Below are 12186 nucleotides of genomic sequence, written 5' to 3'. Positions count from 1 at the left end.
TTTCGTAACTCGGAGGTAACCACTGGACAGATGGAGGCAAGTCATCCAGGCATGCCCGTGTTTCTCCTTCTTCTACATGTACAGACGTTTGTGGAAATCACCTATGAATACCTCAAGAGAAGGAAACGCGCGATTGCAGCTATTTGGGATACAACACTTCTCAGATGGCAACATAGAAATGTTGAGCGATGGTTTTGGATAAAGCCTGGAAGAACGGCAGCCTGGTGGGATATGTTTGTCAACGAGTGTGTTGTGCCAGCGGAAAGGCAAGAGAACTTTGGAATGTCCAGGTCAGCTGTGTTTATTCTTGCTTGGAAAGCGTTGTCCATTTGTTGAAGGAGAGACAACGATATTGCGGTGCCCCGTGGATGTGATAAAAAAAGGCAGCATGTGTTTTGTATTACCTGCCCAACGAGGGAAGACTACGGAAAACAGCGAATGCATTTGAACTGGCAAAGCAGACCGTATCAGTTATTATCCGTCATGTATGTTGCGGACTCAACGTCTAGGTCCTGTCACCACCCGCTGCCACCATGTGGGTATTATTCAGTTTTCCTTTGTTGGTGCAGTTGACCTTGTTTTTTCACTTCATTTCTCTTTCCTCTTGAAGTTCCTGTGATCCCATTGTGGGTGGAGTTGTGAGACATGCACAGCTGCTCCCAATTTACCCGGCTGCTATTTAAGCAGCACCTTGGCAGCTGGATGGCACTCTGTGATTCCACTCCTCGGCTCTCCATGTCTGATGACTTCCATGCTTTGTGTTTTTGCTGTTTATGATCCTGGCCACTCCTGGTGCCATCCAGCTTGGTGTCTATGTCGGCGGTAGCACGTCTTGCAACTCCGACCCAAGTTTGCTTTATTTTTACATATACTAGTTTTGGTTTTCTCCACGGTGCACATTTTGTATTCTCCTTTTTGCACCGTCGCCTTTTGTTCCCTCCTGTGAGGAGCGCCTTTTGTAAGTACGCAACTCGAGTAAAAGAACTGTTCGACTCACCTTCTGTCTGCATCCTAGGGTTTCTCTCAAACTGTTATACAGAATTGTGACAGGTCCAGAGTATATAAATTCACCAAAAACAAATGGACAATGAAGGTGAAGGCAAAAGAGTGAAGAGTGTCCTGACCAGATATCTAGATCCCTAGATTGAGTGTTGTAAAATGTTTTTTATCACATTGTTTACTTCCACGTGTCCATTAAAGATTTGATTAATTTATGATGCCTCAGTTGTGAGACACTACAATAGGGCCCCACAGTACACTTGATTCCAGTTAATTGTAATACTAAAATACTATAAAATACTAAAGTCTAATACTCCAGGTTGGAGCAGGGGGTGCTGCACCCTATCCCAGCTGCACTTGGACGGAAGCCAGGACCAAGTTGCAGGGCCAACACAGAGAGACAAACAACATTCACACTCACATTCACACACTTGGGCCAATTTAATGTTGCCACTCTATCCCCTGGTGCATGTCTTTGGTGGTGGGAGGAAGCCGGAGTACCTGAAGAGAACACACACAGTCACAGGGAGAACATACAAACTCCACACAGAAAGACCCTGAGGCCGGGAATTTAACTCAGGACCTTCCTTGAGGCCGTGCTGCCCTGTTTTTTAGGCCATGATTGGCTTACGTGTTGCACGTATAAAAGTGGGTGACATTGTTATCACCAGGAAGGATGAGATCACCTACCTAGGTTCCATTCTAGAGGCTAATCTTTCCTGTGATAAAATGGCAACTAAGGTGATCAAAAAGGTCAACCAAAGAACGAGATTCCTCTACAGAATCTCCTCTCTGGTCAACAAAAGCACCTTGAGGATTCTAGCGGGAACTCTCATTCAACCCTTCTTCGATTACACTTGCACCTCCTGGTACCCCAGCACCTCCAAAACCCTCAAATCTAGACTCCAAACATCCCAGATAAGCTAGTCCGGTTACTTTTAGACCTCCACCCCAGATCACACCTCAATCCAACCCACTTCTCCAAAGTGGGCTGGCACAGGGTGGAGGACAGAGTAAAACAACTTGCACTGAGCCTAGTCTATAAAATCCGCTACACCTCCTTGATACCGAAGTACATGTCCAACTATTTCCTTAACGTAGATGACCGCCATAACCACAACACCAGGGGGAGCTCCACAAACCACGTTAAACCCAGATTCCGATCTAACAAAGGTCTTAACTCATTCTCTTTCTATGCCACATCAATGTGGAATGCACTCCCAACAGGTATAAAAGTAAGTGCATCTCTAACCTCCTACAAAACCGCTCTAAAACAACACCTCCAGGCAACTTCAACTCTTTACTAATACCCTCCTCCATTCACATCCCATCTCCCCGGATTATAAACAACTCAAATGTACTTCTAATGTATATACTTGTTCTTATGCTATCTGAACTCACTATGTTCTCTGCTGGCTGTACATATCCTACTAAATAAGACCTACACTGTTTCAATGTCCACATTTCTCTGTTGATGCAATTGTTGATGACTGAAGTACTGATATCAACCAAAGCTCCTCATCCCACCCCCCGGATGGTAAATAATGTAAATAATTAAATGTACATACTATGATGATTGATTTGTGTGATGACTGTATTATGTTGATAGTATATATTGTACCATGAATTGATTAACGTGGACTCCGACTTAAACAAGTTGAAAAACTTATTCGGGTGTTACCATTTAGTGGTCAATTGTACGGAATATGTACTGAACTGTGCAATCTACTAATAAAAGTATCAATCAATCAATCAATCAATCAAAGACCCACGCCAACAGTCAAGAGGAGCCTTTGTAACCTGCGACCTGCTTTAAAAAGTTGTTTTATAACTTTTAAAATATTGCGAGAATCGGTTTGAATTTAAAATCGATTTTGATTCCAATCATCATCCTCGGAATACTATTCGAATCATGAGTCATCGTCAGATCGTCAGATGGGTGGTAAAGAGTAAAAGTGTGATGATAACCCTGAAACACAAGGGGAACAGCTAGTATACTTTTAAGAGGGCATTAAGTAAGTAACACAATCCATGGTTATTATGTTAAAACGTACAAAATTAGCTGAAATGCTAACATACAATTTTAGCGTGCTAATGATAGCATGCTAACATTAGAACAGTCATCATACTTCTAAGATGGCACCAAATAACAAAATCATGAGCTAAACGATTTGGTGTTAGAACTCATTTAACCAGTCAAGAAATGTGGAAATTGTGCAAAAAAATGTCCCCATTCATCATACTGAGAATTTCCTGGTAATTTGGGAGTTACGGGAAAAGTGGGGATTTTTTAAAAATTATTTCTTGTCCAGGGTGCGTGGAATGTGTTGGTTTTGGAATGGTCTAAAACAATTGAGAAATGTGGGACTCGTGGAATTAAAAAAAATAAATCTAATTTATTTAAATCAGAATTTACTGGAAATTTAGGAATTTCAAGAGAAGCGGGGATTTTTAAAAAGTGATAAATAGCATGAATGTCCTGAATGAGCTGAATTGGTTTGTGTTGGAAATGTTTGAGTTTGTTAAGAAATATGTTAATAGCGACAATTTATAATTGAATAACGGTGTTACAGAATTCCAGGAATTCAAGAATTTCCAGGAAAACCAGAATTTGGTTTGGAACCTAGGAACGTGTTAGTTTGAATGTCCGGGATGAGTGGAATGTGTTGAGGTTGGAATGGTTTGAATTGGTTGAAAAATGTGGGGCTTGTGAAACTTGAAAATGTACCACTCATTTCAATAGGAAGTTTCTGGAAATGTGTGACTTTCAGATAAAGCAGGATATTTGTTTAAAATTATAAATATCCTGAATATCTTAAATGAGCCAAATTGGTTGGTTTTGGAATTGTTTAAATAAGTCAAGAAATGTTGAAATATTTTTTTATTGAAAAATGGTATCCAGGAATTCCTGGAATACCGGTACTTTTTCTATTTTATAAACCAACTACTTTTTTTCTCCTGGCTAAGAGGAATATTTTGACAATGAAAGAGTTGAAAAATGTGAAAGGTTGAAAATAGGTTGAAGAAAATAGGGAATTTCTGGAAAATGGTAGTTTAAATGTCCAGGATGAGCTGAATGTGTTCAAGGTGGAATGGTTTGAATTGATAAAAAATGTGGAAATTGTGGAAGTTTGAAAAATGGCCAATACATTTTGAATGGGGAAAATGTCCTTGAAAACTGAGAATTTAGGGAAATCTGGGGATTTTTTTTTGAATTGTTGAAGGAGATAGCACACAATTCCTGAATAGGATCAATATTTTTAAGTTGTAACGATATGAATTGGATGAAAAATGTGGGGATTGTGGAATAAAAAAAAAAAAATTCCCATTCATTTCAATGGGAATTTCCTAACAGTTGGGAATTTCGTGAAAAGTGGGATTTTTTTCAAAAATGGTAAACAGTTTGAACGTTCTGAATGAGTTGAAATGGTTGGTGTTGGATTGTTTTTTAATTGGCCGAGGAATGTTGAAGAAGTAACATTTTTAATTGAGAAATGGTGTTACAGAATTCCTGGAATTTTGTGAAAAACCGGGAATTTATCAAGTTAAAAAAACAACTACATTTATTTCTCTTGACAAAGAGGAATGTTTGATCGTGGAACGGTTCAAATGGGTTGACAAATGTGGAAGGAGTAGTCAGAAGACAAAAAGGGTGAAAATAAAGATTGGAAAACCTGTAATTCTGGGAATTCCTGGAATTAATGTAAATATGGTAGTTTCGAAAGTCCAGGATAACTGGAATGTTTTGAAGATGGAATTGTTTAAAAGAGATTGAAAAATTTACTATTTTTTTTAAAAATGTTAATCGTTTCTCAGAAAACTGGGAATTTCCAAATTGCCTGAACAGTTTGAAATAGGAATGGTTTGAATCGAACTAAAAAAATATGGAAAGTAGAGCGTGCCAACATATGGAGAAGAATAATAATAAATAGATTAATTTTGATGTAGGAAAGCATACGTGTGAATTCTTTGGAGCATTCTTGGTGACTTTATATACTCTGGACCTAAGAAAATTATTTCCAATTCACAACACCCACTCTTCCCTGAATATGGAACCCTGCCATCAGGGAGAAGACTCCGGGTCTCACTATGCAAATCTAACCGCCTTAAATTATCATTTGCCCCAGCCTCCATTAAGCTGACCAACAATGTGCAATAGAATGTTAATACATAGGTTAGCACTTTTTTTTTTTTTAGCACACAGCACTTTAGCACATAGCACTTTAGCACATAGCATTTTACAACTAAACACTTTAGCACACAGCACTTTATCCATGAGCTCTAGTGCAATGCACACTGGTACTTTATCTTTATCTCCATACTGTAGATTTTATGCCTGCATCAAAGTGCCACCCTTGTCTATCAAGCTCCATGTTCTGATGTTTAGATGTTTAAATGTTAGTTGTCTGGTTGTGGTTGTGTCTGTGCTTGTGTTCTCTTGTTTTTGTGTATGTTAAGAAAGCAATGATGCACTGTGTCCAAGACAAATTTCCCCGCGGGGATAATAAAGTTGAACCTTGAACCTTGAGTCCGCAACATACATGGTGGAAAATAACTGATACAGTCTGCTTTGCCAGTCCAAAAGCTTTCGCCGTCTTCCGTAGTTTTCCCTCGACAGCACACGATCCCTTTTTTTTAATCACATCCACGGGAGCCCGCATTCTCATTGGCTCTCCCTCGACAAATGGACAAAGTTTTTCGGTCACAGCTGACCTGGACATTCGAAAGTTCTCTTGCCGTCTGAGATGTGTTGTATCCGAAATAGCTGCAATCGTGCATTTTCTTCTCTTAAGGTATTTATGTGTGATTTCCACAAGTGTCTGCGCATGTAAAAGATGGAGAAACATGGGCATGTCTGGATGACTCGCCTCCATCTTTCCAGTGGTTAGCTCCTGTTTTTATGAAGCGGGCTGTGGCGCATTCTTTCTGAGGTCACTTCCTGTGTGGGGCGCGGTCTTTTTGACTTCACTTCCTCTTCGAACTCAGTTTGTAAACGATCCATGAGTCCACACAGAGCTAACAGCCAGAGATTTAAAAAATACACGGCGCACTTACCCATGTAAAAAACTATCCAAGGAGGGGAACCTTAAACGCTGGTTTAGTGTGGTGGAAACGTGGCTCTAAGGGAAACATTATCACCAAACCTATGCATGCGTCAATATATACCTTGATGTGGCAGAAAAAAGACCATATATTTTTTTAACCGATTTCCGAACTCTAAATGGGTGAATTTTGGCGAATTAAACGCATTTTTGTTTATCGCTCTTTTAGCGATGACGTGAGAATGTGACGTCACCGAGGTAATACACCCGCCATTTTCATTTTCACATTACAAACACCGGGTCTCAGCTCTGTTATTTTCCGTTTTTTCGACTATTTTTTGGAACCTTGGAGACATCATGCCTCGTCGGTGTGTTGTCGGAGGGTGTAACAACACTAACAGGGAGGGATTCAAGTTTCACCACTGGCAAGAAATCTGCCACCAGACCCCCACTGAATTTGCCAGAGTGTCTGCACATTTGACCAGCGATGCTAAGACAGACATGGCACAGAGATGTATGGATAACCTGCAGATGCATTTGCAACGATTAAGTCAACAAAATCACAAAGGTGAGTTTTGTTGATGTTGTTGACTTATGTGCTAATCAGACATATTTGGTAGCAGCATGACTGCCAGCTAATCGATGCTAACATGCTACGCTAATCGATGCTAACATGCTATTTACGCTAGCTGTATGTACACTTGAAACTAGATACCCACATTTAATGCGAAACAAACACTTACCAATCAACGGATTCAAGTTGCTCCAGTGTCACAAGATGCGAAAGTCCTGATCGTTTTGTCCACACATTTTACCGGCGATGCTAATAAGGCAGCCATGCTATGGGACACTTCATTAGGTACACCCATGCTATGGCCGAATAGCGTCAATAACTTTTCGCTCAATAGCTTCAATTTCTTCTTCAATTTCGTTTTCGCTATCTGCCTCCATACTCCGACCATCTGTTTCAATACATGCGTAATCTGTTGAATCGCTTGAGCCGCTGAAATCCGAGTCTGAATCAGAGCTAATGTCGCTATATCCTGCTGTGGTAACCGCCATGTTGTTTGTATTGGCAGCACTGTATGACATCACAGGGAAATAGACAGTCGCATCGCAAATAGGGAAAATCAAGAACTTTAAAGCTTTTTTTTAGGGATATTCCGGGAGGTGTAAAATTTTGAAAAAAACTTAGAAAAATAAAACGAGCCACTGGGAACAGATTTTTATTGTTTTTAACCCTTTTGAAATTGTGATAATGTTCCCCTTTAAGCTAAATAGTTTTTCGTTTAGGGGGTTATCCGGCTTAGTGTGGACATAGCCTAAGAGGCACTCCGAAAGGTTCCTATAAGAATTTAATCTACCCGGGTAGTTTTTGGTGGAAACACAGGGGGAACTTTATTTACCCGGGTAGGTAAAGAAGTTCCTGAAAAAATTCCTGCAGTGAAAAAAGGACTATTGTGTGTGTTACTAATAAGGGAGGCTGCAACCAATGTCCCCTTTCTACACACGCATGCATGCAACTCTTCCCTAAAATTGCTGATGGCTTGTTTTCATGAACATATATTATTTCCAGATGGAGGTCATGAATAAAACCTGACGGAAACAAGTCGGCTGAAACTGGAAACCTAAAAAAAACACAAACGCAAAAAGCTGACTTACTCCTCCCCCTCTGGCCCCCTCGCCCTCTCTTTTTTTCAAAAAGTTGTCCATGACATGGTTAAAAAACAGAGGAAGACTGTGCCACGATCCTACATGGTTCATTAAAACACTTTCAACAGTGTGTGAAAATTTTAACTTCCCCTTTACACAAAAGTAGCTTTTATATCAAGACAGAGAACGGCTTAGAGCAGCTAAAAAAAAAACCCTCAACTAAATAAACACAGTCAGGGGGCTATAAGCTACTATGAGGGTACGAGAAGTACAAAGAAGTGAAACATGTAACACAAGTGCACTCACAAGAGTGGTAAAAACTAAAGCTATGATGAGGTTCCAGCCAAAGAGAACAATAAGACAAACAGAACATTTATTTTACTCAGTCCAAAACAAACCAGACACCAGATTTTTCTTCCTTCTCTCTACTTATGTGGAGGAAGATGAACCGCATAAATGCTTCAATATATCAACACTTATTACCACAAGAAAAAATATTAGCAATAGTTCAAAGGAGTAGTTTGCATTTGTGTGATGACCAAAATGTCAGACTTACCCATGAAGACAAAAGGCTTTTCCAGTAAGACATAAGCAACGGATTTAAACTTTAAAATTATATGCCATGACTTTGGAGAAAGTCAGCTTCAAAAAGCAGCTCATAGCTAACAAGTGGTTATAGGGTGTTTTGCTACATTAAGATAACTAGCCATTGACTGTGACATTATTTGTTAGAGTAAGCTAATTAGCTAGCCCTAGCTGTAGCTTCATATTATGCTACATTAAGTTAACGGGACTTTGGCTGTAGTTTCATATGTTTGACTTTAAGAAAAGTCAGGCTTGTATTCCAGTTTTATTGCTATGTTAACTAGCTGTTTGCTGTAGCTTCATAAGCACAAAGCTATCAGGTGGCTACAGCTCTTTAGGCTACATTTTACCATGAATTGATTAACGTGGACCTCGACTTAAACAAGTTGAAAAACGTATTCGGGTGTTACCATTTAGTGGTCAATTGTACGGAATATGTACTACACTATGTAATCTACTACTAAAAGTTTCAATCAATGAATCAATATAAATTGGCTGTGGCGTCATTTGTTAGAGCTAGACCAAGCTAATGAGCTCGTACTAGCCGTAGCTTCATATCATGTTGCAGCAAGCCAACTAGCCGTTTGAAAAAGTTTCATTCTTTTAAACTAAGCTAGTTAGCAAGTCCTAGCTGTAGCGTAATATGCTAAATTAGGCTAACTAGCATGTGCTTGATTTCATTCATGCTACATAAAATCAGAGGGACTGTTTACAACTAACTCAAAATTGTTACATTTTTTAAATATTTTAGGAAAGGCACATAACTTAGATGTTTGATTTAGGAAGAGGATGGAGTCATAATGATCATGTCTCTTAACTGTACAGCAGCTTTAACTATTTGGTTGAATTATTTTATTATTGTTTGTAGCTTCAGATGCTACATTAGAATTACTAATCATAAACTGCTGCTTAGTGTTACTAGCTAGTGTCTTTAACTTCATAATAATGCTTCATCGAGGTAATTAACTAATTATTTTAACTTACACTACTCAGTTATGGTAGTAATTAACTAAGCTTTTTAGATTCATATGCGACATTGAACTAACTAGCTTTTAGTGATAGCTTTATTTTATATGACAAGCTAATTAGCTTCACTATGCTACATTGGCAACAGCTGAATTTAATATACTGTGTTAATTAGGGTTTAGGGTAGCTAGCGTAGTTTCATATGCTACATTAAGCTAACTAGCTGTTAGCGATAGCTTTCTTTTAATGCTAAGACAATTAGCAGGGCTGCCAAGTTTCAGAACAAGAAAAGAGTGAGATTTTAGTGGCATTATGCATTAAAAAATGTTTTTGTTTTTTAACACCGATTTTGGTAATGTTGATTTATACCTTAAGACTGATGTCCTCACCTCCAGAGGCTCTCCCTGCATTGTGGCCTCCTAAAGCGGAAATGGAAAATAATGTCCAATGTTTTCTCTGTTGCGCTTCTGGCTCATCCTGTGCATCTGTGTTCTCAATTTGTATCTCTTCTACATCTTCATTCTCACTGTCCTCAATCTCTTCTCATCTCTCTTCATCTTCCAGTGTTGCCAAATCCTCTGTCAGGAAAGTTGCTATTGGCTGTCATAAAAATTGCTAGAAGTTGCTTGATGACATCAATACCTCGTTTGCATAATTTATTACATTACTGTAGTTGAGAGGAATATTGTAGTGGGAGACACAAAAAGTGAGTTAAAAATGCAAATTATGATTAGAACTGTAAATTAATTTTCTTTGTTGATTCTTAGTTTAGTTGTATTTTTCTTTGTTCTACATCATGGGTGTCAAACTCTGGCCCCTGGGCCAAATTTGGCCCGCCGTGTAATTTCATTTGGCCCTTGAGGAAATATCAAATTAACATTGGAGCTGGCCCGCCGGTATTATACAGCGGCGTTGCAGCTGTAACACCGCATTCACCAATAATAACCCTCCCGATTTTCCTGAGAGACTCCCGAAGTTCAGCGCCCCTCCCGAAAATCTGCCGGATCAACCATTCTCCGGAATTCCGCCCGTACAACAATATTGGGGGCGTGACTTAAAGATACTGCCTTTAGCGTCCTCTACAACCTGTCGTCATGTCCGCTTTTCCTCCATTCAAACAGCGTGCCGGCCAAGTCACATAATATATGCGGGTTGCACACACATTTTAGTGAATGCAACGCATACTTGATCAACAGTCATACAGGTCACACTGAGGGTGGCCGTATCAACAGCTTCAACACTGTTACAAATATGCGCCACACTGTGAAGCCACACCCAACAAGAATGACAAACACATTTCGGGAGAACATCCGCACCGAAACACAACATGAACACAACAGAACAAACACCCAGAACCCCTTGCAGTACTAACTCTTCCGGGATGCTACAATATACACCACCCGCTTCCACCCAACCCCGCCCACCTCATTGTTATTTTATTTTCAAATTTATTAGCCTGTGGAAAAGGTTAATGTTGATATTTACCTCAGAAGACTGCAAATAGAAAAGAGGCATTACATTTTTTATTTAAATGAAATTTAATATTACATTGATGTTTTTTAGTTTGTTTCTTGAAAGTTGATTTTGCACTATTAAGTTATATAACTTGCGTTGCTTATTCCATATTCAGTGTTAAAGCAAATCAGTGTAGCACACAGCAATAATTAACGTTTTATTTGTGCACTTTCTCTTGCTACTTCCAGGCTTGAATGTTTGATTCATTCATGATTGTTATTTTATTTTCAAACTTATTATTAGCCTGTGGAAAAAGTTTATTTTGATATTAACCTCAGAAGAGGCATTCAATTTTTATTTAAATTTTATTTGATATACATTGATATTTTTCCAATTATTATTATCACTATTATTTGAAACTCGATTTTGCATTTTACTATAAAGTTATATAAGCCTTGCTTGTTCAATATTCAATGCAAAACTTGTTTAAAAGGTTAATTTGTTCAACCTTGGCCCGCGGCTTTGTACAGTTTTAAATTTTGGCCCACTCTTCATTTGAGTTTGACACCCCTGTTCTACATCGATAAATGTTAGAGAATCAACTTTGATCAAAAGACTGAAGGGTTGTAATATTCAAGAACGAACCAAATCTATTGACTGGCTCATTGTAATGAACGATGGGTTTGCTTTTATTTAAAGCGTGACAGTGATGATACACTTACATTTTACATTCCAACCAAGGCATAAACAGTGGCAACTTTGCACGCAGTGAGTGTGCTTCGCCTCTCTGCTATGACTGGATTGGAATGGAGTTTACTGTCGTTGCATTGTATAACAGTATAATGAAATGTGTTTTCAGTACAAGCTGTCTAAAAGCAGACATTCAGTAAACAGGGGACCGCCTGTGAGGTAAGGCCACAGACCACACAGCAGCACCGCTTGTACGTTAAGGACTATACAGTGATACGCGCTTTCGTACCTTTAAACATCCAAAAAAAGTTGATTTGATTGAAACTTTTATTAGTAGATAGCACAGTACATATTCCGTACAATTTGACCACTGAATGGTAACACCGAATAAGTTTTTCAACGTGTTTAAGTCGGGGTCCACGTTAATCAATTCATGGTAAAGGAGATAGACGGCCTGAACAGGGACTTGAACCCTGGACCCTCAGATTAAAAGTCTGATGCTCTATCGACTGAGATATCCAGGCTCGATTTGTTATAATTGCCGCTAGTCGCTTTTAGCGAGAAAGTCGCGGAGTTGACAACACTGTGCTGAGGTGCGTGTGAAAAATAAAAGACACAAAGACCCGCCTTAGGTTACTTCTGATTGGTTTACGCTCAGTGGTGCGTTTCCGTGGTTGGCTAGATTTAGCCACAATAATTTATGGATTTGGTCTGTGATTGGTTCTTTCGGTAAGTCAATCAGAATTACTCGAACTACGGCAGGTAGCAAGAATACACGTTCGTCATGACTAATATG

General features: G+C 39.1%; 1 non-coding gene across 1 annotated transcript; it reads right to left on the bottom strand.

The window, feature by feature from the left end:
- Positions 1-11841: 11841 nt before the first annotated feature.
- On the bottom strand, positions 11842-11914 carry trnak-uuu (transfer RNA lysine (anticodon UUU)). The gene has a single exon. It is a non-coding gene; the product is annotated as a tRNA-Lys (tRNA).
- Positions 11915-12186: the final 272 nt, after the last annotated feature.

This window comes from Nerophis ophidion, linkage group LG03, assembly GCF_033978795.1.
Source record: "Nerophis ophidion isolate RoL-2023_Sa linkage group LG03, RoL_Noph_v1.0, whole genome shotgun sequence".
Classification (NCBI taxonomy): Eukaryota; Metazoa; Chordata; class Actinopteri; order Syngnathiformes; family Syngnathidae; genus Nerophis; species Nerophis ophidion.
This window is presented reverse-complemented; position numbering and strand designations above follow the sequence as displayed.